We start from the raw sequence: 25,295 nt of genomic DNA, 5'->3' as shown, positions 1-25,295 counted from the left end.
AGAAGACTCTGCCCCCAGTGGCTCAGTTTGCTTTCGTCATGTTTGGCAGCACCTCTGCTTTCTGCCCTCTGACTCCTGAGCTCCTCGGACCACCAACGTGGTGATCACCCACTTAGTTGCTAAAGTCAAAGGACCTGTCTACATCCCGTTCCAGTTTGGGCATGCGAAACACTCCTGGAAATTGTTACTTCCCAATGTTCTCCACTGGCCCTTCTCCCAAATCTCTGATTTGTTATTCTTAATTTCCTTGGAAGCCTCCCTTTTCCTTAAATATTGGTGTTTCTATTTTTTTCTTCTCTCTCCTCACTCTACATACTCCTCTTAGATGTAGAATGAATTCATTCCCATAGCTTCAAATTCCGCCTGGGTCCCAATGAATCCTATTTGTAGCACAACTTCTGTCCTGTCAATCTTCTTTATCAGACAAATCCACTTAGATAGCCAGTACCTCAAATGCCACATTCCAGAATAGAGCTTAGTATCTTACCACCGCCCAGGCTGTGCCTTCTCCTGCGCTTCCTCCAATGGATGAAGCAACCTATAGTAATAATAGTAGCTCACATTTATTCAGTATTTATTCTGCACCAGGTAGTTTGTTACTTTTCCTTTTTTTCCAACTTTTGTTTTAGGTTCAGGGGGTACATGTGCAGGTTTGTTACATGGTAAGTTGTGTGCCACTGGGGTTTGGTGTATGAGTAATCCCATTACTGAGGTAGTGAATCTAGTACACGGCAGCTAGTCTTTCAACCCTTGCCTCCCCACTGCCCTCCCTCCTGTAGTAGTCCCTGGTGTCTCTTGTTCTCATCTTTATGTCCATGTGTACTCAAGAATCATCTATGACAAGCTCACAGCCAGCATCATACTGAATGGGAGAAGCTGGAAGCATTCCCCTTGAGAAGCGGAAAAAGACAAGAACGTGTACTCTCACCACTTCTGTATGGTTTTCATATGTGCTCTTGCATGTAATGTTCACCACAACTCTAAAAAGGAGGTACAATTGTTATCCCCATTCTGTAAATGAGAACGGGAAGCACAGCCTGATTACAGAACCTTGCCAAAGCCACACATAGGGTAACAGACAGTCCAAGGGACTTCAGATCCAGATTCTTAACCACTTTCCCAGACTGTCTCTCTTCCATCTCCTGCTCTCTTTCTCTGATTGATAACCTGTTTCTTAACCTGATCCTCTCTGCAACAGCCTTAGTTTAGTTTTCATTATTTGTTGTCTTGATTGATTTATAAAGGCACCTTTTAAAATTATTTATAATAGCTACTAAATAATGGAGCTATACTATAAAGTATATTCTCCATTTTACTGTGGGAATGATCTTCAAAACACCAATCTGATCACATTAAACCACAGACCCTCACTATGACACAGCAGGTCTTTCAAGATTAGATTCCTGTCTACTTACCCAGTCTCCTCTTTCTTTCTTTTGTATTCAAAGATTTTTTAATCATACCAATACATGCACCTGGTTTAATATATATATTAGATTGAAGCATAGTAAATTGCTGATATTCAACCAATTTCAGTCTACTAAACAGCAATTTCATATTCGGCTTATTATTGCTGAAGTTTATAATGGAAAACAGTAGCTCTTTCCTTTGTCCCTCTTTAGCACCAAATATACTCTCCAGAGACAACCATTTTTTATTATTTCAGTTGGTTCTGGATATTTCCTCCATATTTCTCATACTATGCTAAAAGAGTTTAGGTTTGGCTCTGACAAGTTCAATGCCATGCCTCAAATAAGAGAAACAGCGTTGTTGTTTTTTTTTTTTTTTTTTTGTCTTACATAAAATACTTGCAGTATAAAGAGCCAGACTTCTCCCTGTTCATATTCCACTGCCACTAGAATGTGGCCTCTGTCCTCACGGTCTGAGGTAGAATCTATGTTTTAGACATCAAGATGGAGAAAAGGGCAAAGGCACATGGGCATGCTGTTCTTTGAAGGATTCTAGTTGCTGTCATTTGAAACGTGTACATACAACTCATGAGCCAAAACTTCATCCCAGCCGGGAGGGTAGAGAAGTATTGCTTGCACTGGCCAGCCATGTGCCAAAGCCTCCTGTTGGACAAGGGGAGACAGCCTCTAGGAGACCTGTAGAAGTCTCTGCTACATAGATTTATACTTCTCTATCTAGATTTATCAATACTTCAGACTTTATCTTTAAATTTACATATATGACACACATGCATTTAACTCCTATACTCCCACCTCCTCTCTCTTATTTCTTAAATATAGTTAAAAGCTACTTTCAGTTGAATCAATATAATCTCATTCAGAAAATATAACTCGCTGCAAAGAAAAAGTTATCAAAACATTATTATTTTTTCTTTTTTTTTAAACTGTGAAAATATTTTATTTAGTCATTTTTGTTTACAATTCAAACTCTGGTAATTCAAAATTAACATCTTTGCCCATGAGTTTCTTATAGACACCAGATTTTTTTTTTTCTTTCTTTCTTTCTTTTTCTTTTTTTGAGACAGAGTCTGGCTCTGTAGCCCAGGCTGGAGTGCGGTGGTGCAATCTCAGCTCACTACAAGCTCCACCTCCCAGGTTCACACCATTCTCCTGCCTCAGCCTCCTCAGTAGCTGGGACTACAGGTGCTCGCCACCATGTCCGGCTAATTTTTTGTATTTTTAGTAGAGACGGTTTCACTGTGTTAGCCAGGATGGTCTCCATGTCCTGACCTCATGATCTGCCCACCTCAGCCTCCCAAAGTGCTGGGACTACAGGCGTCCGCCACCACTCCTGGCTAATGTTTTGTATTTTTAGTAGAGACAGGGTTTCTCTATGCCAGCCAAGATGCAGAAAAAATTTTAACCTTGTGTTCCACATTGTTCTGCTGTGCTTTGTCCAAATGAACCTTTACGAGCAGGCTACCATCCAGTTTCACGCGGATTCTCTTGCCCACAATTTCCTTGGGAAGACCAAGTCCTCAAGGATTGCGTCGTGCTCAGCTGTCACAGCACGGCTCCTGGGATGCTTTTGCTTATTTTTTGTATGACTTTTTCGAGTTGGCTTAGGCAGAATTCTCCTCTGGGCAATAAAGACAACGTGCTTCCCACTGAACTTTTTCTCCAATTTGCTACTAGCTGGACTTGGATTTTCTGGAAAGATTTCAGTTGAGGAGCGGGAACAAAGATTATGATAGCTTTCCGACCATCTCCAACTTCAATTTCCTTGGCTGCCATAATATTAAGCTCCCTGAGCTGAACCTTGAAGTCTGAGTTCATCTCCAGCTCCAGAAGAGCCTGGGAGATGCTGGACTCGAACTAGTCCAGCTTCTTGTCATTGAGCTTCACGATCTTGGCGCCCGAAATGAACATGGCCTTCTCCTTGCTGAGCACCGGTTTAGGAAGAGGATCAAGACATTCTTTTCTATGGAGTTTTTTGTTTACTATTGTGTCAATTTTTTAAAAAATTCTTTTTTTTTTTTGCTTGCATAATTTTCATTTAAATATCGTTAATACTTTCCTTCATCTCTAAGTTACCACTGACAATTTCATCCATTCCCTTGAGTCTACTTTTTTTCTGGATGGAGTTCTGCATCATGGGGACCTTCACTCTCCTGCTCTGAACAAGGATGGTTGCTCTGCAGGCCTTCTGAACGGTTTTCGGCCAGGTACTTCTTTTGCTATTCTCCTTTGTTAGAGACATGGTTCCCTAGATACTATGTTTGCCTCCTTTTCTTTTTTTAAATCTTGGTCACTAGAGACTGTCAAAAATTGCCAATACCGACTATGTTTCAAGTTGTCATCGTGGGGTATTGGGAAACGTTATCAATTAGCAATAATCGCACCCGGGATAAACCTCACTGGCTACCATACTCCCCCTGTGCAAAGCTTATGCTTTCCTCTTACTTGATTTATTCCCGTATTTTGCTGGAACATATCCTCCATTAATTGCTTAACAAAGGTTCCATGAGGAGGTCTTCATCTGCCCTTTTCACTGTTAAGTATAAAGTTCTCAGTAAGAAACATAGAGATAGACAGATGATAGATGATAGACCAATAGAAAGACGGAGGGTGGCTGGCTGGCTGGTTGGCTGGCTGGATGGATGGCTGGCTGGCTGGCTGGCTGGATGGATGGATGGATAGGTAGATAGATAGATAGATAGATAGATAGATAGATAGATAGATAGATAGATAGATAGATAGATAGATAGATAGATAGATACATAGATACATAGATACATAGATACATAGATACATAGATACATAGATACATAGATACATAGAGTGAGTTTTTCCTCATAATTTTGAAAACCATCTTCTACTCTCTCGTTGTTCTTAGACTTTTTTTGAGATGTTTGGCGCTATTCTGATTCCTAGTCCTTTACATGTGTCTTTTTTTCTGACACTCAGAAGGTATTTATATCTGTGTTCTGAAATTGTCTTTACGTCTGTGCTCTGCAGTTTCACTATGAAGTGCCCTCGTGTGGGTCGTTTCCATTCTTGGCACTGGCAACTTGGTAAGGCTTCTATATCTGGATATTAATACACTTCGATTGTAAAATATTTTATTGTATTTTATTTTTATCATTTCCTTCCTTCCATTTTCATTATTTTTTCTTTCTTTTTGGAGCTTAGTCAGATGTGGAACTTTCTATATTTATCTTCTAAGTATCTTCTTTTTTCTAATATTTTCCACCTCTGTTTTATTTATTTATTTTTTTCTTTTTTGAGACAGAGTCTTGCTCTACTGCCAGGCTGGCATGCAGTAGCGTGATCTCAGTTCACTGAAACCTCTGCCTCCAGGTTCAAGTGATTCTCCTGCCTCAGCTTCTCGAGTAGCTGGGACTACAGGCACCTGCCACCACACCTGGATAATTTTTTGTATTTTTAGCAGAATCGGGTTTCACCATGTTAGCCAGAATGGTCTTGATCTCTTGACCTTGTGATCCGCCAGCCTCAGCCTCCCAAAGTGCTGGGATTACAGACATGAGCCACAGCACCTGGCCTTCTACCTCTGTTTTTCTGTCTCCCAGGCTGGAGTGCAGTGGTGTGATCTTGGCTCACGGCAACCTCCACCTCCACCTCCATGATCTCATGCCTCAGCCTCCCAAGTAGCTGGGACTGCAGGCATGCACCACCACACCACACCCAACTATTTTTTTTTTTTTTTTTAGTAGAGATGGGGTTTTGTCATGTTGGAGAGGCTAGTTTCAAACTCCTGACCTCAGGTGATCCACCCACCTTAGCCTCCCAAAGTGCTGGGATTATAGGTGTGAGCTGCCATGCCTGGCCTTCACCTCTGTTTTTATTATATTTTGAGAAATTTTCTTGACTTTATGTTCCAAATCTTCCCTTTTTTATTCTAGCCACCTGATTTTTTAACTTACCTGCATGTTAATTTTTAAAGTTGCTTTCTGGGACTTTTTAACAGTTACAACATGTTCTCACAAACCTTAAAGTTTTAGTTGGAGCTGTGAAATTCTTATTTGGGAGAGATTAATTCTGATTTACACATTTTTTTGGTCTGGGCACTTTCTCTGTATGTTTATTTTACTTGTTTGTTTTTAATTTATGAGGCTTACTTTTATGCCAAGAGATCTTTGGTTTGAGTATATATTAAAAATGAAAGCTTAAAAAGCTAACAGGCAGCTTTCTAATATAGATGAAGTATGTCAACTCACATGTTTCACTTTGGATTGACAGGTGGGGAGAGCCACATTTTCACTGGTGATTTCTAAACATCAATATATGAAGAACTTTTCCCTGAAGCCATTCTATTTTCCAGAAGAGTTCTCCAGTCTCCTGACTGGAATATGTGCAACAAAGGCTTGATGGGATTATAGGAATAGAGAACAAACATCCTTGAGTGCAGCTTTTCAGTCAATATTCCTAAATTTTCCCTTAATCTCAAGTATTCACTATTTAATTCCTATACAGAAAGAACCTACAATCTTTTGTCTGAAAGCTACACATCTAGTTATTGGTTCAACTAGTTATTGGATAGAAATAATAGCTGAGATTCCAGTTCCATATTCAGACATGTAAGGCATTCCTTTGTTGGCACCATTTTTAGTTCTGTACTTTACTTCTATATTCTGAAATATATGCCATCCTGACCCTTTGTGCATTTGAGGGGACAAAAACAAAGCCCTTCATATTCTGTGTAAGCTTCTATTTCGATAAGTACATAGTTTGTATCCTATCCAGAACTGATATCTAACTGACATTCACCAGGTTAGCCATGACAGTTCATGAAACAGAAATCCTATTGTCCTTCTTGGTTATTAGCTACCTCTCCAGAATCCCTTGCACACCCCCTGCCACCTCATTCTCTCCCTGGGAAACCCCCTTTCCACATGCACCCACACGAACTCTTTACAGGAAGCAGATGGTGCACAGAAAATGGAATCATTGAAAGATTTAATGAAGAGACCATTTACAGTGGCATGAAGAGGGTTAAGGGAAACCAACCAACAAGGGATGGGACAAGACACCAGAATCATCAAGATTAGAAAGCTATTACCTCCTCTAAGCCTGAAGAGGCAAGAAAGGAAACTGTTGGTGCAACCAAGCAGAGCTATAGCTATAGAATAGATTACCCTACAGAAACTGTGGTCCTAGGTAGAGGATAGCAGGCACACAAAACCATGGCTCAGCAGGGAAAGAACGAGTAGAATAATGATCCTGATACCCCTGATGCCTCCTTTAGCTGAACCATCAGGTAGTCAAAAAGCAAGGGAGTCCTCTCAGCTCTAAAAGTTTAGTGGAGAGTACATCTAGAGAAGCCAAGGGTGACAGAGACTGTGCAGCCCGCCACTGGCTCAGCAGAGGGTCTCCAGGAAACTCTTCTGCACGACAACAGGCAGTTCTTTCTGATTGCTTGGGCCCCACATCGTACTTATTTTTAAATATTTTAAATAACATTTCTGCTTCTATGAACTTCCTAAATTCACAAACTGTAACAATCTTTCATCTACTAACATCCCCTCTCTCATTCCCTTTTTCTCTGTGGATTTACACCGACTGTACATGGGAGTAGGACAGAAGGGGAAATGATTTATTTCATTTTAATGGAGTCTCAGGAGGGAGAAGCAATAATTGCCTATGAACAACCTGGCATCTTATTCAATCGAAACACTACTATTTCCCTTGATTCAACTGCCTCATCCATTTGTAGGTCTTTATAAATGCTATGCCATCTTATACCTCCAAGGCATTTTTTTCATCTAACTAGAATAACCTTCATTTACCTGGATAACTCCAAATATTTCTGTAGGCCAGCTCAAAAATCACCTCTCCTAGGGAACCCTGCCTGGCCCTTCCCTAGTCCATCCTAAGTGCCCTCCTGTGTGCGTTTATAGCACTGTGTGCTTACCACTATCGCCAAACTTTTCCCATTTTGCTGCAATTGTCTAAGTCTACTCTTCAATGACACTATTAGCAGGAATAGCATATCTGTGTTCAGCAGTTCTCAATCTTATCAGACCAAGCCCCCCTATTTATAAATATATTTAGTCCTTTTACTCTTCTCCTAAAGTGAAATCCATAGTTAATATATCCTACATAAAAACATGCTCAAAATATCAAGAGGTCTGATGTCTTTTGCAGCAAGAATGTAGCACAGATTCTTAGCATTCACCTTCTTGGACCAGAAGCCAGGGCTGCATCTCTGAGGCCAAATGCAGTGCCCAGGGAAGATCAAGCACAGTTTGCCCTGGCTTCAGGAGGAGGACTCACCAGCACCCTGTGCATGTTCAGCATGCAGTACCTTGAACAGAAGAGTTTTCTTTGCTGGCAACCAAACATGTATCCTGCAGAGGTGTTTGGAGGAGTTACTGTAGTACTGTGTTACATATACGATTTATCCACAGATGCTAAGTAATTGTCTCCAAGGGAGTAAAAATCTGGAATGCCAATGGATCTCAAAATCTTTTGGGGCAGTCTGGGATTCCCCACCAGGAGATGCAGATTTGGAACCAGCTTATGGAAGACATCAGTGGAGACATTTGAGACAGAATGCAAAGAGATGAATCCTGATTATTCAGGTTAAGGAGTAGACCAACTGCCAAAAGTTATTGACACAATGAAAACCAACCACAATGACAAAAGAATCATCAAGTGTACGTAGAACTCAAAAAAAAAAAATCTCCCTTTGATAGCTCTGGTGTCAGGTCAGTTGCCAGTTTAATGGCGGACAGTGAACTTTACCAGGGGTCAGGAAATATGGGGCCCTGGTGCCTTTTGGCATCACATGATCCCATGCATTACAGACCTGAAGCCAAGCGACTGTACGTATTTTGGACAATGCTCATATATACCTAAATCTCACTGAGCCACTGAAAATTAATTAGACCTTTCTCCAAATTCAGAACATTCAAAAAGTTAAGATAATTAGTGATGTTAAAGCTGAAGATATTCAGATTGAAAGCTATAGCATTCATCTAAGTATTAAAGTTAGAAATGTTTGTCTGAAATGCCTTTGCATATTTTCGGGGTTTGATCAGTCTTTTGGAGATAGTCTGCCCCGGTGAGTTTTTTGTTTGTGCTTCAAATGAAAAAAGAACTAGGTCAAAATCCCATTAGTATCCTATCAGTTACCATGCATCATTAAGAACAGCTTCCACTGGGGATAATTTTTTTAGGAAAAAAGGTCCACCTTTTTAGAAAAACAATACTATTAATGTGATTAAGAATGTGTAAAAATTCTTAAGAATCTTAAGAAGATTGAAAGTGTATTACCCTCAAAAAATACATGCATTTCAAACCTACATCTGTATGAAGAAGGTGTTAATTTCAAGTGTTGTACAAACAATATCACTATAGCAGCATTTAAATACTATCAACCACAATATGCAATGTAGCTATAGTCTTTTGAAATATGTTTTATATATTTCTATAAATACTATAAATCAGCATTCTGTTCTCGAATAAATTGACAAAATGCCATCAGCATAGTATAAGAGCAATAAGAAAATTATGTATAATAAATGAGACTAAATCATTGACGAAGACAAGTCTTAAATTAGTCAGATGTTTGCAACTATATGAAGAATCACATTGAATATAGTAGCTCGTAACACAGTTATAGGTATGTGACCTAAGAAACTCAAATACTGTATCTCAAATAGCTTTTCCAGAAGGATGAATAACCTCGGTAAGTTCTGAACAAAGCCAAGGGTGATCTTATTGTGATTTACATAGTATATTTGCATTCTTGAAAAACTCAGCATATTTGAGTTAAATGGAGTTAGACTCTGGACTCAAATAACTACAAAAACAAATCTTTCATCTATTGTCTCTAGACACATTTTAACCTTTTTGAAATTACAAAATTCATCTTACAGTCAATGGCTTCTTACAGTCTCTTTCAATCAGTTGCAGCCAAGATGAGGAAACTTGATCAGAGTTGTTTGTATTCTCATCACTTCAGTTGGGTTATCTGCTTTGCAGGTATTGCATGTGTTGAGTTTAATTGCTATATAAAATGTCATTTAAAGACATTATACTATGAATCAACATCAATACAAATAATTATTCACAAGCATGGAAGCAGGACAGTGGACATCATTTTGAAACTACAAAGCATTCGTCACTGGAAGAATAACAATCATTCAATATTTTTCCCAGAGGAACTTCGAACGGCTAGAGAAATTTTTTTTTTTTTTTTTTTTTTTTTTTTTTTTTTTTTTTTTTTTTTTTTTGAGACAGAGTCTCGCTCTGTCACCCAAGCTGGAGTACAGTGGTACAATCTTGGCTCACTGCAAGCTCTGCCTCCCGAGTTCACGCCATTCTCCTCCCTCAGCCTCCCGAGTAGCTGGGACTACAGGCACCCGCCACCACGCCTGGCTAATATTTTTTGTACTTTTAGTAGAGATGGGGTTTCACCGTGTTAGCCAGGATGGTCTCGATCACCTGACCTCGTGATCTGCCCACCTCGGCCTCCCAAAGTGCTGGGATTACAGGCGCGAGCCACCGCGCCCAGCCAAGCACATTTTTTTTTTATTAAAAAAAGAAGACACCATGAATAAATGTCGTCTTACATTTTCATCATGAAATACATACAAAGATTAACTATCATATGCCATTCAGTGCAACAGAAGGCAGAAGAATTTGTAGATCCATCTGAGTAACAAAAAGGAGGAGAATTTGTAGATCGCTCAGAGTAGTTAAAAGAAATTTCAGAAGAGCAAGAGCTGTTGAGACTGACACGTGTGTTGTGCAGAACTGTACTGAAGGAATTGTGTCATAGTATAATTTGCGGTGTTCTTCCTTCTCAGTTATATATATAATTATAGTACATCTTAAAATCAATGGTATCTTAGATTGAGTGAAATATGGCACTTAAATATCTTGCAAAATATTTCAAAATCCTGTGGAACCTGGAACAATTCTTCATTGTGAAGGACTATCCCACAAATTGTAAGATACCTAGAATGCTTGGCTCCTGGCCACCAAAAATCATGATAGCAAAAAGAAAAATCAAATAAATTGCAAAACACAACTGGGGATGGAAGTGGGAGTTGGGTACTGCTTCTGTTAGAAATTAGTAGCGTAAAGCTTTTCCCAGGAACTAGTACATAATAGGTGTTCAATAAGTGCCTTTTGAAGGATGATTAACTAATTGCTAAACTTTAAAATTTCCCAATAGGTTAAATATTGTTTGCTCAGTCATTGACCACTGTTTGAAAAGTAGATCACTTGATTATTTATATTGTGGGCTTTAGTTTTCTAGTGTAAAATTTTTGCCCTCTATTTACTTGTGCATTATTTTAGCAACTGAGATCATGGTATGATTCATTTTATTATTCATTCACACACACACATTCAATAACTACTTATTAACAGTTTACCATGAACCAGACATTGTACTAAGTACTGTGAAAACAATGTAAAATAATGTATATATAGACTGTTCCCTTGCTTAGCTTACAATGTCAAAGGCAGGAAATTTATAAAGCAATTACAATAAAATAAGATAAGTATTCTGAAAGAGAGGAGGGGGTAGAAATGAGATTCATATGAGTTTTAGTCATACTAATTCATTTTGCCAGTGGTAGATACATTCTTATTTTGGATGCAGATAGCACTGTCACTTCGGTGTCTCTGGAGGCTACTATAAAAATCCCATTTCTGTGAGTCTTTAGCTCCGTAGAGAAAATGATTGGCAGCACGACTGTGGGTATGGCATTTTCACTTTATATTGATAATAATGAGGGATGCTTTAAATGACAAATATTGAAATGAGAATGTCTATTCAAGCTTTTAGCCCGCATTTGTTTTCTCAAAAGCTCTACAATTTCAGTCTCAAAATGGGCCCAGTAGAAGTGCCCAGCAGTGTGCTTTGAAGAGCTGTCCAGCAAAACATGTCCTAAACATTCTTCAAATTGAACACAAAGTGACCAACTAGATGCAGTCCCAAAAATGCCGTTCCTACTGAGAGAGACTGAATTATCGAGTAAACCACCATAATTTGGGCAGATCTTCAGAGAGAAAATGCTGAGAGTGGATGGAGAAGTGATGCAGGAACCAAGGCGGAAGAGGGATGAAGCTGGGAATCCTGTGTAGGATACCCTAATGCCAGGGCTAGTTCCAGCTCCAATTGGCTTCTGAGAAAGGGGTGAGTGGGGGAACTGAGGGACAGCCCACTCTTGCTGCAGACCTGTGGAATCCTAGCTACAGAGGACTCTGTATCCCCCATGGACATGGACTTCTAGCGGGGGATCTCCCTAGGGAGCAGTCAGAGACAGGCCATTGGACGGATGGAGCCTGGGAGCTTTTGCACACTGGACTCTCCTGCAGAGAGTGAGGACAGAGGCCCATCCCCCAGGGCTCGCCATTCCCCTCCAGGAGGTGCAGGCCCCAGCTGACCTCTAAGCCAGCAGAGGCGGGGCCAGCTTCACCACAGGACTGGAGGCATCTGCTCTGCAAGCTCTTCTGCCTGCTGTTCCCTCATAGGGTCTATGCCTAGCTTCCCTGCAGGAGTGGGTGCACAGTGCAGTCCCTGCAGCACACCCTTAGTGAGTCACTGCACCTAAGTACTTTCCTGAGGACCCTGGAACACACTGGATCTCTCACCACTACCAGAACCCAGACCCAAGCCAACATCCCGTTGCCCCCAGGGCTGTAGCGGGCAGCTCAAGAGTACAAAGCCAAGATCTGTGGCTGGCACTTAAGTGGAGAAGGAGCCCCCATCCTCAGAACACTGAGAAGGGTGAGATGCATGGGTTCCTGGGACAGAGAGGGAACAGAGTGTGCCTTCCTCCTCAAGGCCATTTCAGAGACTGTGTTCACATCTCCCTACCACAGCCTCTGCCCAAGGGGGGCCCCACCACATGGAACACCTAACAAAAAATGTGGGTGTAGCAGCAGCCATCAGAGGGGCTCCCCCAAGGCCCAGGAGTGGACTGGTGAGGGGGCTGTCTCTCTCCCCTGCCACCACAGAGCATGCCTGTGAATACAAGGTAGTACAAAAGAGTCACGTGACTGGGTATTAGCTTAGCTACTGGCCATTATTCTTAAGTGTGATCTACTGGATTCCAACTCAACCCACAACACCAAAAATTTGTCCCACTAAATATATACACCTGTGAAACCAAGAGCAAGAATTGACCCAAATATAAAGTTCCTTTACAGAGCCCTGGGCATCTAGAAGCATCCAGAAATGAAGCCAACTGAATATACTCAACTTAAACCACAGTTACAGGAACACCAATTCTCCCAGATGAGAAAGAATCAGCACAAGAAACTTCAGGCAATCTAAAAAGCCAGAGTGTCCCCTTTCCTCTAAATGAACCCACTAGCTCCCTAGCAATGGTTCTTAACCATTATAAAATGGCTGAAATGACAGGCATAAAATTCAAAAGCTGGATGGCAAGGAAAGTCATCAAGATTCAGGAGAAAGTTGAAACCCAATCAAAAGAATCCACAGAATCCAGTAAGGTGACCCAAGGGCTGAAAGACAAGGTAGTCAACATTTTTTATTTTTTCTTTGAGACAGGGTCTCACTCTGTCACCAAGGCTGGAGTGTGGTCACACAATCAGGGCTTACTGCATCCTCAACCTGCCAGGTTCAGGTACACGTGACCATACCCAGTTGGTTTTTTGTATTTTTTTGTAGAGAAAGGATTTTGCCATGTTACCCAGGCTGCAAAATAACAATCTTAAGAAGGAACCAAACTGAATTTCTAGAGCTGAAAAACTCACTATAATAATTTTGTAATACAATTGGAAGTATTAACAATGGAATAGACCATGCTGAAGAAAGAATCTAGAGCTTGAAGACTGGTTCTTTGAGTCAACTCAGTCAGACAAAAATAATGAGAAAGGAATTAAGAAAAATGATCAAAACCTCTGAGAAATGTAAGATTATGTAAAGAGACCAAATCTATGACCCTTTAGCATTCCTGAGCAAGAAGGAGAGAGAATAAGCAACTTGGAAAATATACTTGAGGATAGAGTTTGTGAAAATTTCCCTCATCTCACTAAGAGATTGACAGGCAAATTCAAGAAATACAGAGAACCCCACCTAGATATTATACAAGAGGACCAATCCCCAAGGCACATAGTCATCAGATTCACTGAAGTCAACACAAAAGAAAAAAATCTTAAAGGCAACTAGAGAGAAAGGTTAAGTTATGTACAGGTAGACCCATTAGGCTAGTACCAGACCTCTCAGCAGAAATGTTACAAGCCAAAACATATTGGGGGCCTATTTTCTGTGTCCTTAGAGAAAAGAAATTCCAACCAAGAATTTCATATCTGGCTAAACTAAAATTCATAAGTGAAAGAGAAATGAAATCCTTCCCAAATAAGCAAATGCTGAGGGAATATGTTTCAACTAGACCAGCCTTATAAGAGGTTCTAAAGGGAGTACTAAACACGAAATCAAAAGAACACCTGCTACCACAAAAATACACTTATGCACATAGCCCACAGGCACTATAAAGCAACTACACAATTAAGTCTACATAACAGCCAGTTAACAACACGGTGACAGGATCAAAATCACATATATCAATAGTAACCTTGAATGTAAATTGGCTAAACATCCCATTTAGAAGACGCAGAGTGGCAATCTTGGTAAACAGAAATGACTCAGCCATCTGTTGTTCAAGAGACTCATCTCACATGTAATCGCACCCACATGCTCAAAATCAAAGGATAGAAAAAGGTCTACCATGCAAATGGAAAACAAAAGAGAGCCGCAGTCACTATTCTTACATTAGAAAAAAAAAGAAAAAGAAAAACAAGCTTTAAACCAATAAAAATTAAGGACAATGAAGGGCATTACATAATTATAACGGGTCCAATCCAACAAGAAGCCTTAACTATCCTAAATATATATGCACCTAACAATTGAATACCCAGATTCATAAAACAAGTTCTTCTTGACATAAAAAAGAAGGCTTAGCCAAAAATACAATAATAGCGGGAGACTTCAACACCCCATTGACAGCATTAGACAGATCATCAAGGCAGAAAACTAACAAAGAAATTCTGGAGTTAAATCCTAACATTTGACTAACTGAACCTAATAGACATCTATAGAACACTCCACCCAACAACCACAGAACATACATCCTCATCTGCACACAGAATGTATTCTAAAATCAACCACCTGTCTGATCATGAAGAAAATCTCAATAAATTAAAAACTTGAAATCATAGCAAGCATACTTGTGGACCACAGTAAAATAAAAATAGAATTCAATATCAAGATTTCTCAAAACTACACAAATACATAGAAATTGAACAATTTGATTTTAAATAGCTTGTGTATGAGCATTAAAATTAAGTCAGAAATCAAAAAATTCTTTGAAATTAATGAAAATAGGGATGCAATTTAATAAAATCCCTAGGATGCACCCAAAGCAATGGTAAGAGGAAAATTTACACCCCTGAAGACTTTCAGCAAGAAGTTAGAAAGATCTCAAATTAAGAAACTAACTTTGAGCCTAAACAAACTAGAAAAAAAAAAAAAGAGAGAGAGAGAAAACAAAAGAGAAAACCAACCCCAAAGCACAAGAAAATAAATAACTAAAATTAGAGAAAAACATAATAAAGTTAAGATGGGAAAATGCATACAAAAGATCTATAAGGTTGAGTACGGTGGCTCATGCCTGTAATCCCAGGACTTTGGGTGGCTGAGGTAGGAGGATGGCTTAAAACTAGGAGTTTGAGACCAGCTTGGGCAACATAGCAAGACTCCAACACTATGAAAAGAAAAAATAAATTTAAATCAAAAAGATCAGTAAAGTCATAAATAGGTTCTTCAGAAATATAAACAGGACTGACAGACTGCTAGCTGGATTAACGGAGCCAAAAAAAAAAAAAAAGAGAGAGAGAGAAGATCCAAATAAGTACGATCAGAAATGACAAAAATGGCATTACAGTTGACCCCTCAGAAATACAAAAGATCCTCAGAGAATACTATTCAACTTTTTGCACACAAATTAGAAAACCTAGAGAAAATGGATAAATTCCTGGAAACACAAAACCTTGTGAGATTGAATGAGGAAGAGATTGAAACTCTGAATAGACCAATATCAAGCTCTGAAATTGAATCGGTAATAAAGAACCTACCAACCAAAAAAAGCCTTGGACCAGATGGATTCACAGCCTAATTCTACCAGATTTACAAAGAATAACTGTTATTGATCCTACTCAATCTGTTCCAAAAAAAAATGCGGAGGAGAAACTCCTCCCTAACTCCTTCTTTGAAGCCAGCATCAGCTAAATACCAACATCTGGCAGAGACACAACACGGTAAGAAAACTTCAGGAAAATATACCTGAAGAACATAGATTAAAAATTACCTCAACAAAAGACTAGCAAAGCAAATCCAGCAGTACATCAAAAAGTTAGTTCACCATGATCAAGTAAGCTTTATTCCTGGGATGCAAGGTTTGTTCGATATACACAAATCAATAAATGTGATTCACCACATAAACAGAATTAAAAGCAAAAATCATGTGATCATCTCAATAGATGCAGAAAAAGCTTTCAGTAAAATCCAATATCTCTTTCTAGAAAAAAAAAACTCTCAATAAACGAGGCATCGAAGGAACATACCTCAAAATAATAAGAGCTGTCTACGACAAACTCACAGCCAAAGTCATACTGAAAAGGCAAAACCTAGAACCATTCCCCTTGAGAACTAAAAGAAACCAAGAATACCCACTTTGACCACTCCTATTCATCACAATACTGGAAGTCCTAGAGAGAACATTTAGACAAGAGAAAGAAATAAAAAGTATCCAAATAGGAAAAGGATAAGTCAAACGATCTCTCTTTGCTGATGATATTATTCTATACTTAGAAAACCCCAAAGACTGCCAAAAGGTTACCAGAACTGATAAACGATTTTAGCAAGGTTTCAAGATACAAACTCAATGTGCAAAAATCAGTGGCATCTCTGTAGAATGATAAAATCCAGGCTGAGAGTCAAATCCAGAACACGGTCTCTCTCTCTCTCTTTTTTTTTTTTTTTTTTTTTTTTTGAGACGGAGTCTCCCTCTGTAGCCCAGGCTGGAGGGCAGTGGCCTGATCTCGTCTCACTGCAGGCTCCGCCTCCCAGGTTCACGCCATGCTCCTGCTTTAGCCTCCCGAATAGCTGGGACTACAGGAGCCCGCCACCATGCCAGGCTAATTTTTTTGTATTTTTTAGTGGAGATGGGGTTTCACCATGTTAGCCAAGATAGTCTCGATCTCCTGACTTTGTGATCCACCCGCCTTGGCCTCCCAAAGTTCTGGGACTACAGGCGTGAGCCACAGGCCCAGAACACTGTCTCTTTTATAATAGCCACAAACAAAATGAAATGCCTAGGAATACAGCTAACCAAGGAGGTGAAAGATCCATATAGGGAGAACTACAAAACACTACTAAAAAAATGGCATGTGACACAAATAAATGGGAAAACGTGCAATGCTCATGGATTGAAAAAATAAATACCATTAAAATGGTCATACTGCCCAAAGCATTTCACAGACTCAGTGCTCTTCCTATCAAACTACCAATGAAATTCTTCACAGAATTAGAAAAACTTTTAAAATTAATGTGGAACCAAAAAAAGCTCAAATAGGCAAGGCAATCCTAAGCAATCAGAGCAAAGCTGGAGGCATCACATTACCCAACTTCAAACTATACTACAAAGCTACAGTAACCAAAAGAGCAAGGTACTATTACAAAAACAGACACAGACCAATGAAACAAAATAGAGAGCCTAGAAATAATGTCACACATCTACAACCATCTGATCTTCAACACAGTCAACAAAAACAAGCAATGGGGAAAGGATTCCCTATTAAATAAATGGTGCTGTGATAGCTGCCTAGCCATATGAAGAAGAATGAAACTAGACCCTTACATTTCACCATATACAAAAATTAAAGCAAGATAGATTAAATACTTAAATGTAAGACCTTGAACTACAAAAATCTTAGGTGAAAACATAGAAATACTACTCTTGACATTGGTCTTGGCAAAGGATTTTTGGCTAATTCTCCAAAAGCAATTGCAACAACAGCAGAAAAAATGCAGTTGACAAATACTACCTAATTAAACTCAAGAACTGAAATTTGAGAAACTAGTTCATGAGAAACTAACTAGTTCATGAGAAATTTCAGTTCTTTAATTTAATTAGGTCCCATTTGCCAATTTCATTTTTTTTTTTTTTTTTTTTTTTTTTGCAATTGCTTTTGGGGAATTAGTTCCTCAAATTTCGGTTCTTTAATTAGGTCCCATTTGTCAATTTCATTTTTTGTTGTAAAGAACCTAATTAAACTAAAGAACTTAAATTTAACATTTATTCTGCATGGCAAAATAAACCATCAACAGAATAAACAGACAACCTACAGAATGGGAGAAAATATTTACAAACTATGCAAAGGTCTAATAATATCCAGAATCTATAAGGAACTTAAACAAATCAACAAGAAAAAAAATCACTAAAAAAATGTGTAGAGAACATGAACAGACACTTCTCAGAGAAGACATACAATAGCCAAAAAACACATTACAAAATGCTCATCATCACTAATCATCAGAGAAATGCAAATCAAAACCACAATGAAATACCATCTCATACCAGTCAAAATAGCTATATTAAAAAGCTGAAAAACAACGAATGCTTATACACTGTTGTTGGGAATGTAAATTCAACTGCTGTGAAAAGAAATTTGGAAGTTTCTCAAAGAACTTAAAACACAGGCAGTAATCCCATTACTGGACATGTACCTAAAGGAAAATAGGTCATTATACCAAAAAGAACCATGCACTCATATGTTCATCATCACACTATTCACAGTAGAAAGACATAGAATCAACCTAGGTGACCAACAATGGTGGATTGAATAAAGAAAATGTGCATATATACTATGAAACACTGTGCAACCATAGAAATAATGAAATCATGTCCTTTGCAGCAATATGAATGGAACTGGAGGCCATAATCTTAAGTGAATTAACTCAGGAACAGAAAACCAAATACCACATGTTCTTTCTTATAAGTGGGAGCCAAACATTGAGCACACACGGTCATAAACATGGGAATAATAAACACCATGGACTACTAGAGAAGGGAGGGTTGGGGGCATGGGTTGAAAAACTACCTATTGGGTACCATACTTATGAATTGGGTCCAATATACCTATGTAACAATCCTACATGTGTACCCCTGTATCTAAAATAAAAGCTGAAATTTAAAACTATATATATGTATATATATATATATATATACACACACACATATATATATATAATTTACCATTTTAACAATTTTTAAGTGTAGAGTTCAGTAACATTAATTACATTCACATTGTTGCGCCCATCACCACCATTCATCTTGAGAACTTTCTCATCTTCCCAAACAGAAAACTCCATTAACCAATAACTCCCTATTCCTCCTTCCCCCAGCCCCTGAGAACCACTATTCTACTTTCTGTTTCCATGAATTTGACTACTTTAGGTACTTCATACAAGTGGAACCACACAATATTTGTCTTTTTTTGGCTGGCTTATTTCAGTTAGCATGTTTTCAAGGGTCATCCATGTGTCAGAACTTTATTCTTTTTGATGACTGGATATATCATTGTATGTATAAACCACATTTTGTCATTTATTTATCGGTTGGTGGTCATTTGGACTGTCCCACCTTTTGGTTATTATGAATAATGCTGCTATTGCTGCCGAATGCCAGGTATTTGGCCTAAGTCCTGTTACTACCTGCACAGAAAGCCAATAACTGAAAGAAGGAGAATTGTAAGAGAAGAAAGGCATTATGATGTGTGATGTCAGCCAGAGATATGGAAGAGCAGTCTCAAATCTGTCTCTCTCCCCTGACTAAAGTTGGAGCTTTATTAATATATAGCATGGAAAGAAAACAGTAGGGTTAAGGAACAGGAGTTGGTCAACAGGCATCAGGTGGTCAAATGAGGGGGTCTAGTATCTCTCTTTAATCACATGTGGAAAATGAAAATTAGGGAGAGGTAAGAAAGACAAGCCAATCAACAGGTATATCTCTTTCTGTGTTTAATTTTTTTAAGAAGAAAAGTGAATTTTTACTTCAGATATACCAAGATATACCAAGCAGCAGGTATATCTCACTGTCTGGTGTGGTGATCTGGAAAGCCTCAGTTCCCCAATACCACCCAGGAGGCCTGGCCATCAAAGGAACTCAGATAAGACAAATTTAAGTTTCTCAAATTTCAGTTCTGTGGAAAAATTGGACCAGTTTCACGATGAACATTGGTGTAATAACTGTTTCTTAATCATTTTAAAAATTCACTTTTCTTCTTAAAAAAATTAAACACAGAAAGAGTTTACACATGCCATCTATTCTGTTAAGTGTAATATAAAATGGAAGAATAATCCAAACTTCTCACTTCCCCAATTTAATGAACAAATTGGTGATATAACTGTTAACTGATATTGTTACTTTTAGACATATTTGAATGTACTTTTTAAAATGTTACTAATGTTATTGAATTGCAAAAAGAAAGTATTTTACAGATTATGATCACTTTTAAACATTAGATAGATTCTTTCTTCCTTTTCTTTCTTTCACATACACAAACATTTATCCCACATGTCAGCATTTTGAAAAGAAAAAGCTGAAAAAACAGTGACATGAGAAATAGAAATTAAATTAATAAGTGGAGTAGGTTTGTCCATGCCCTCTTGTTGATTGAATTGAGTTGTGCCTAAAGAGATTGCCCTAAAAGTCACCAAAATCTAGTTTCCATGTTTTAATATTTTTATCATTCTATCATAATGTTCTCTTTTCACAGAAATGAGAGAAAATAAACTAATCAAAACCAAAGTCCTAGGTCAAAAGGCATGATTATTAATCCTTCAGTGATCTCAGACACATCCATTTCTTTAAATAAAGAGGCAAATGCACCCTTTTAAGGTATAATCTTTGAGAAACATATCTCAATTTTTGAGAAACATCTCAAACAATCTTTGAGAAATATATTTCTAATACAGTTGGAAATTTTCTTCTTCTTTGAAATAACTGGGTAATTTAACACAGTGAATTAAATATTTTGTGCCCCAATCACTAGTGTATTTTGTGATTTTTATTTCCCCAAATTTCTGATTCATTTCTGACCATTGAAATCTTTTCCTGTTGATATGTGAACATTAATATCTGACCTTTACCCTCAGTATCATTTTTTTTCTTGCCTTATCCCCATCCCCACACCAAATCTTTTGTTCCATATTACTGAAAAGATGACTTTACAAGTTCAGTGCTTGTAAGGGTGTTACCAAGAGCATCCAAAATAAACCTAGTGGGTAGCATTTACAGATAAACCACATCATCATGAATATGGATGTGAAAATAATTGAGTTTGAAAACTTAGAAATTCACAAGTGCTACAGTTAAATCTTTTAAAAAAATATTTAGTATTTTACTGTTTCTGCCTTTTAATGAGCTAAATACTGTCCAATTCTTCTATGCCTTTCAATAAGCTAAATACTCTCCAATTCTTCTATAGTGACATTTCTCGTACATTTAAAAATGACAGTTGAAAAATCTCTACACAGGATAACCTGGTCCATTACTATAAAACTCACAAACACTAGTGCATCTATATAGTCTCAGAATTAAAAGTTTGTGACAAGGGTTACTTAAAAGACAATTTTGTTCTTCTCTTCTTTACCACTTGACTGATAAAACAGGTAACTGGAAATGTGGTTCTGATTATATTACTATTCTACTTTCTGTTTCCATGAATTTGACTACTTTAGGTACTTCATACAAGTGGAACTACACAATATTTGTCTTTTTTTGGCTGGCTTATTTCAGTTAGCATGTTTTCAAGGGTCATCCATGGTATACTCTTCTATACCTGACGGATACCTCTTCTATTTCCAGTACAAAGTGAGGACAATCCTAGGAGGTACTTTCATAGGTTTGAAGTTATAAAGTCACTAGACTTTAAAACTTTTGTTGATAAGACAACCAAGAGCTCAAGGAGTCAGTACACTTGCCCTATAAAAACCCAGCAAGCTTGTGGCTAAATATTCTTTCAAAATTGACTTTGCTTAATTAACCTCTCTTTAAGTCCTTATTCTACTCTCATGTAAGCACATTATCCCAAAATAAAGGATTTTGGCTTGAATTCAGTGGACTAATATAAATATTCTGTAATCCAGACACACCAAAAGTAACAGGGACTAGAAAACAAACAAAAAAACATTTTTCATCTCTGAAATTGCATAAATTAGTGGTGATCTACATTTATCACTATTTTAAGGTTATGATTTTTATACTTAGAAACATGATTACAAAGCTAAGTAGTTAAATCATAAATTTCTTTTTACCCCTTTCTACACAAATGTCAAAGTTCTTATTATGAATCACAGAGCAATCTATGATGTTTTTCCATGTAAATTGTATTTACTTCTTTCAATTTCAAGCTGGTTATCTGTTCCAGCTATAGGGTTGCTTCAAGCCCATATTTTATTGCCTCTCAGGGTTGAACCCACTTGCCTTTTCCTTACTTTGTGGTGCTAGATCTAAATTCTTTTTTTTTTTTTTTTTTTTTTTTTTGAGACGGAGTCTCGCTCTGTCGCCCAGGCTGGAGTGCAGTGGCCGGATCTCAGCTCACTGCAAGCTCCGCCTCCTGGGTTCACGCCATTCTCCTGCCTCAGCCTCCCGAGTAGCTGGGACTCCAGGCGCCCGCCACCTCGCCCGGCTAGTTTTTTGTATTTTTTTTTAGTAGAGACGGGGTTTCACCGTGTTAGCCAGGATGGTCTCGATCTCCTGACCTCTTGATCCGCCCGTCTCGGCCTCCCAAAGTGCTGGGATTACAGGCTTGAGCCACCGCGCCCGGCCGCTAGATCTAAATTCTATAAACTCCTTTATTTCTTTGCCAGCTGATTTGATGCTAGGCTCTGCCAATAGAAGGTGTCTGAGGGAAAAGCCTCAATTTGAGGAGAAAGAGATCATTTTTCAGTAGTATCTGCCCTGTAACTTCAAGAAATTAGGAATCTTTTAGGAATGCTGTGGAATTCTCTGGCTCTCAAACTGTGATTTGAGCCAAGCTTATTATCTTTCTCTAAGTACTCAAGTGCACTCTAATAGAGTCTATCACACACTGCGGTCAATGTTGTTTGTCATCATTGCTACTATAATATTAATCTCCTAACTGGACTCTTACAAGTACTTTATCTCCAAGTCAATGTTTTATCAAACATTTCTGTAGCTTTCAGTCTACATCAAATAAAAACGATATAAAAGGACTGGGCTCAGGCAGTGGTGGATCAATCTCCTTTTACACTGACTACTTCATTGCCTCCTGTCCTTCAATCTAGTCCTGTAACCTCATGTGTAGTTTCTTATTACCAGTTGACTGAGGAAGAAAAACTTAATCCTGGTTTTAAAATGGGAAAGATAACTACAGAATTGGACCTAATGGGCAGTGGCAAAAGAAAAAAATTATAGAATTTCAATGGGACATTTGATTGTCCATTGAATTGAAAGAAAGCCAAAAGTAAAGATCTACACTGGTGCATAAGTTGTTGCTAATTGTTTAAATGGATGAATTAGAGACTTTGAAAGAACAGGGTTGGAATATCAGTAACAAAAAGTCTGGGAAAATGTTATGTGAATAGACCACTCAGAATGGCCTCAAAGAGAAAAAATGGCTGTGTCTCATTTAAAAAAATATTCACCAAAGGGCATCCACTGCAAAAGAAGCAATCACTAACTAAGTGAACAAAATAACACATTCTGTGACTGTCAGTCACTCCTTTCCCCAGATACCCCAGAGCATGCTTAATAGGCCTAAGAAAAAAGTAGCCACACTGCAAGAAATAGACACTATACGTGGTCTTAACAACAGAGACGTATTTTTGCCAAAGGTGACCTGGCTACAATTGCTGTTGAATGTTGAATCCAACAACAGAGATCAACACTGAGCCCTCAATATGTCACCTTTCCTTGGGAGGAACAGCCAGCCATTTGGTGGCATGTTGATTACATTGGGCCCCTTTTATTATGAAGAGATAGAGATTCATCCTCACTGGAATAGACAAACATTTTGGAGATGGATTTTCTTTCCCTGTCCACAATGTTTCTGCCAACACCACCACCTGTGAATTCACAGAATGCCTTATTCACCATCATGTTATTTGGCAAAGCATTGCTTCAAATTATTATACGGTAAAGAACTGCAGCAATGGGTTTATGCTCAAGGACTTAACTGGTCATACAACATACTTCATCTTCCAGAAGTGATTGGACTGAAAGAAAGATGGATTGACTTATTAAAAATAGCTTCAGTTGGAAGGCCACACCCTCTTTGTCTTACAGGAGGAAATTACATGGTGTTTTCCTCCCTGCATTCAAAATATGTGGAGAATCTAGGAGGAAAAGTAGAATGAACCTTCTCACTAATATGCCACAGAACATCAGCACTGCAGGTTTTGGGGGAATGGTTCCACTGGGAACACAAAAATGAATCCACTGATATCAAAGCTGAGACTTTTACCTGGCCATTTGGCATGTCTTATGCCACAGAAGCAATAAACAAAAAGGGGAATTACCCTAATGACTGAAGTGGATGAACTGAACTACCAGGAAGAAATTGAGTTTCTCTTGGACTTCACCCCTTCTACTTTTTCCCTTTGCTAATTTTAACCTGTATCCTTTGTCTGTAGTACAATGTAACTGTAAACACTACAGTTTTTTTGAGTTCTGTGATTCCTTCTAGTGAATTATCAAGCTTGAGAGTGATCTCAGGGTCCTTTGACTCAGTCCTGTCGTTCAATGTTGATTAGATGTGGTGTAGTGAGCATCTGTCCCTGTGCTATCTATTACCATACAAAAGATTCTTACAACTTTTCTCCCTTAAGTATCTTATATGCTATAGTTTTATTTTTATTATTTTGTAGATGTTCTTTGTACCCCTTATACAACTATAGAAAGTTCCCTTCTATTCCTAGTTTGCTAAGAATCACATTATAATTGTTAAATTTTAGAAATTTTTTTCTCCATCTGCCAAAAGGAGCATGCTTTCTTTTGCCTTAATCTGAGAGTCTAGCCCTTTGGTTTCAGTTAGCTATTATAGTAATAATGCTCCAAAAAGATCCTAACTCAATGTCTTCAAACAACCATCTTTTATATCGTTCACACATTTGTAGGGCTGCTTGAATGGCTCTTCCAAACTCATCTAGACTTGGCTCCCGACTGTGGGATTGATTTAAGTGTGTTCCACGTTGCTGTAATGTTTCTGGGACCAACAGCCTGCACAGGGCATAATTTTCTCCTGGCAATGATAGAAGCACAAGAAGGTAAGAGGAAACACACAGTGCCTCTTAAGATTTGGCATAGGAACTGGGCATATTTTATTCTTGTTCATATTCTATTGGCCAAAGTCACACATCCAACGGGCCATGGAAATATATTCCACTTCTATTTTGAGAAACCACAAAATCCCATATCAAAAGGTATGGATATAGGGAAGGATGAGAAATCTGGAACAATAATTCCATGAATCAAAAGATTCTCAGCTGTATGTAACAGTAACATTTTCAACTCACTCCTATTCCTTGCATCTTATTCCAGCAATCCATTAAGCCCAAGCTCATTAATAAACACATTGTATTCAGGTACCTATTTCATATAAGAAAAGTTGCTCTCTAGTTGTCACTATTTGTATATAAGCTATCTTTTCTCTCTCCTTGATTTTAAGATATTTTTCTGTCATGGATATTTTCTAGTTTAATAATGACTAATAATTTTCTGAAATTTATGGCAGGCAAAAAACTAAAGATCCAGAAATCTCAGAGAACACTAAGCAGGATAAATACAAAAATATCTA

General features: G+C 38.2%; 1 long non-coding RNA gene, 1 other non-coding gene and 1 pseudogene across 11 annotated transcripts in view; all 3 read right to left on the bottom strand.

The window, feature by feature from the left end:
- Positions 1–25,295, bottom strand: part of LOC123572994 (uncharacterized) — a 345,306-nt gene that overhangs the window by 294,925 nt on the left and 25,086 nt on the right. The gene's annotated exons all lie outside the window — the stretch shown is intronic.
- LOC135970571 (small ribosomal subunit protein eS7-like) lies at positions 593–25,028 on the bottom strand (annotated as a pseudogene).
- On the bottom strand, positions 3,718–3,856 carry LOC135970740 (U4 spliceosomal RNA). The gene has a single exon (XR_010586601.1). It is a non-coding gene; the product is annotated as a U4 spliceosomal RNA (small nuclear RNA).

This window comes from Macaca fascicularis, chromosome 4 (assembly GCF_037993035.2).
Source record: "Macaca fascicularis isolate 582-1 chromosome 4, T2T-MFA8v1.1".
NCBI lineage: Eukaryota > Metazoa > Chordata > Mammalia > Primates > Cercopithecidae > Macaca > Macaca fascicularis.
This window is presented reverse-complemented; position numbering and strand designations above follow the sequence as displayed.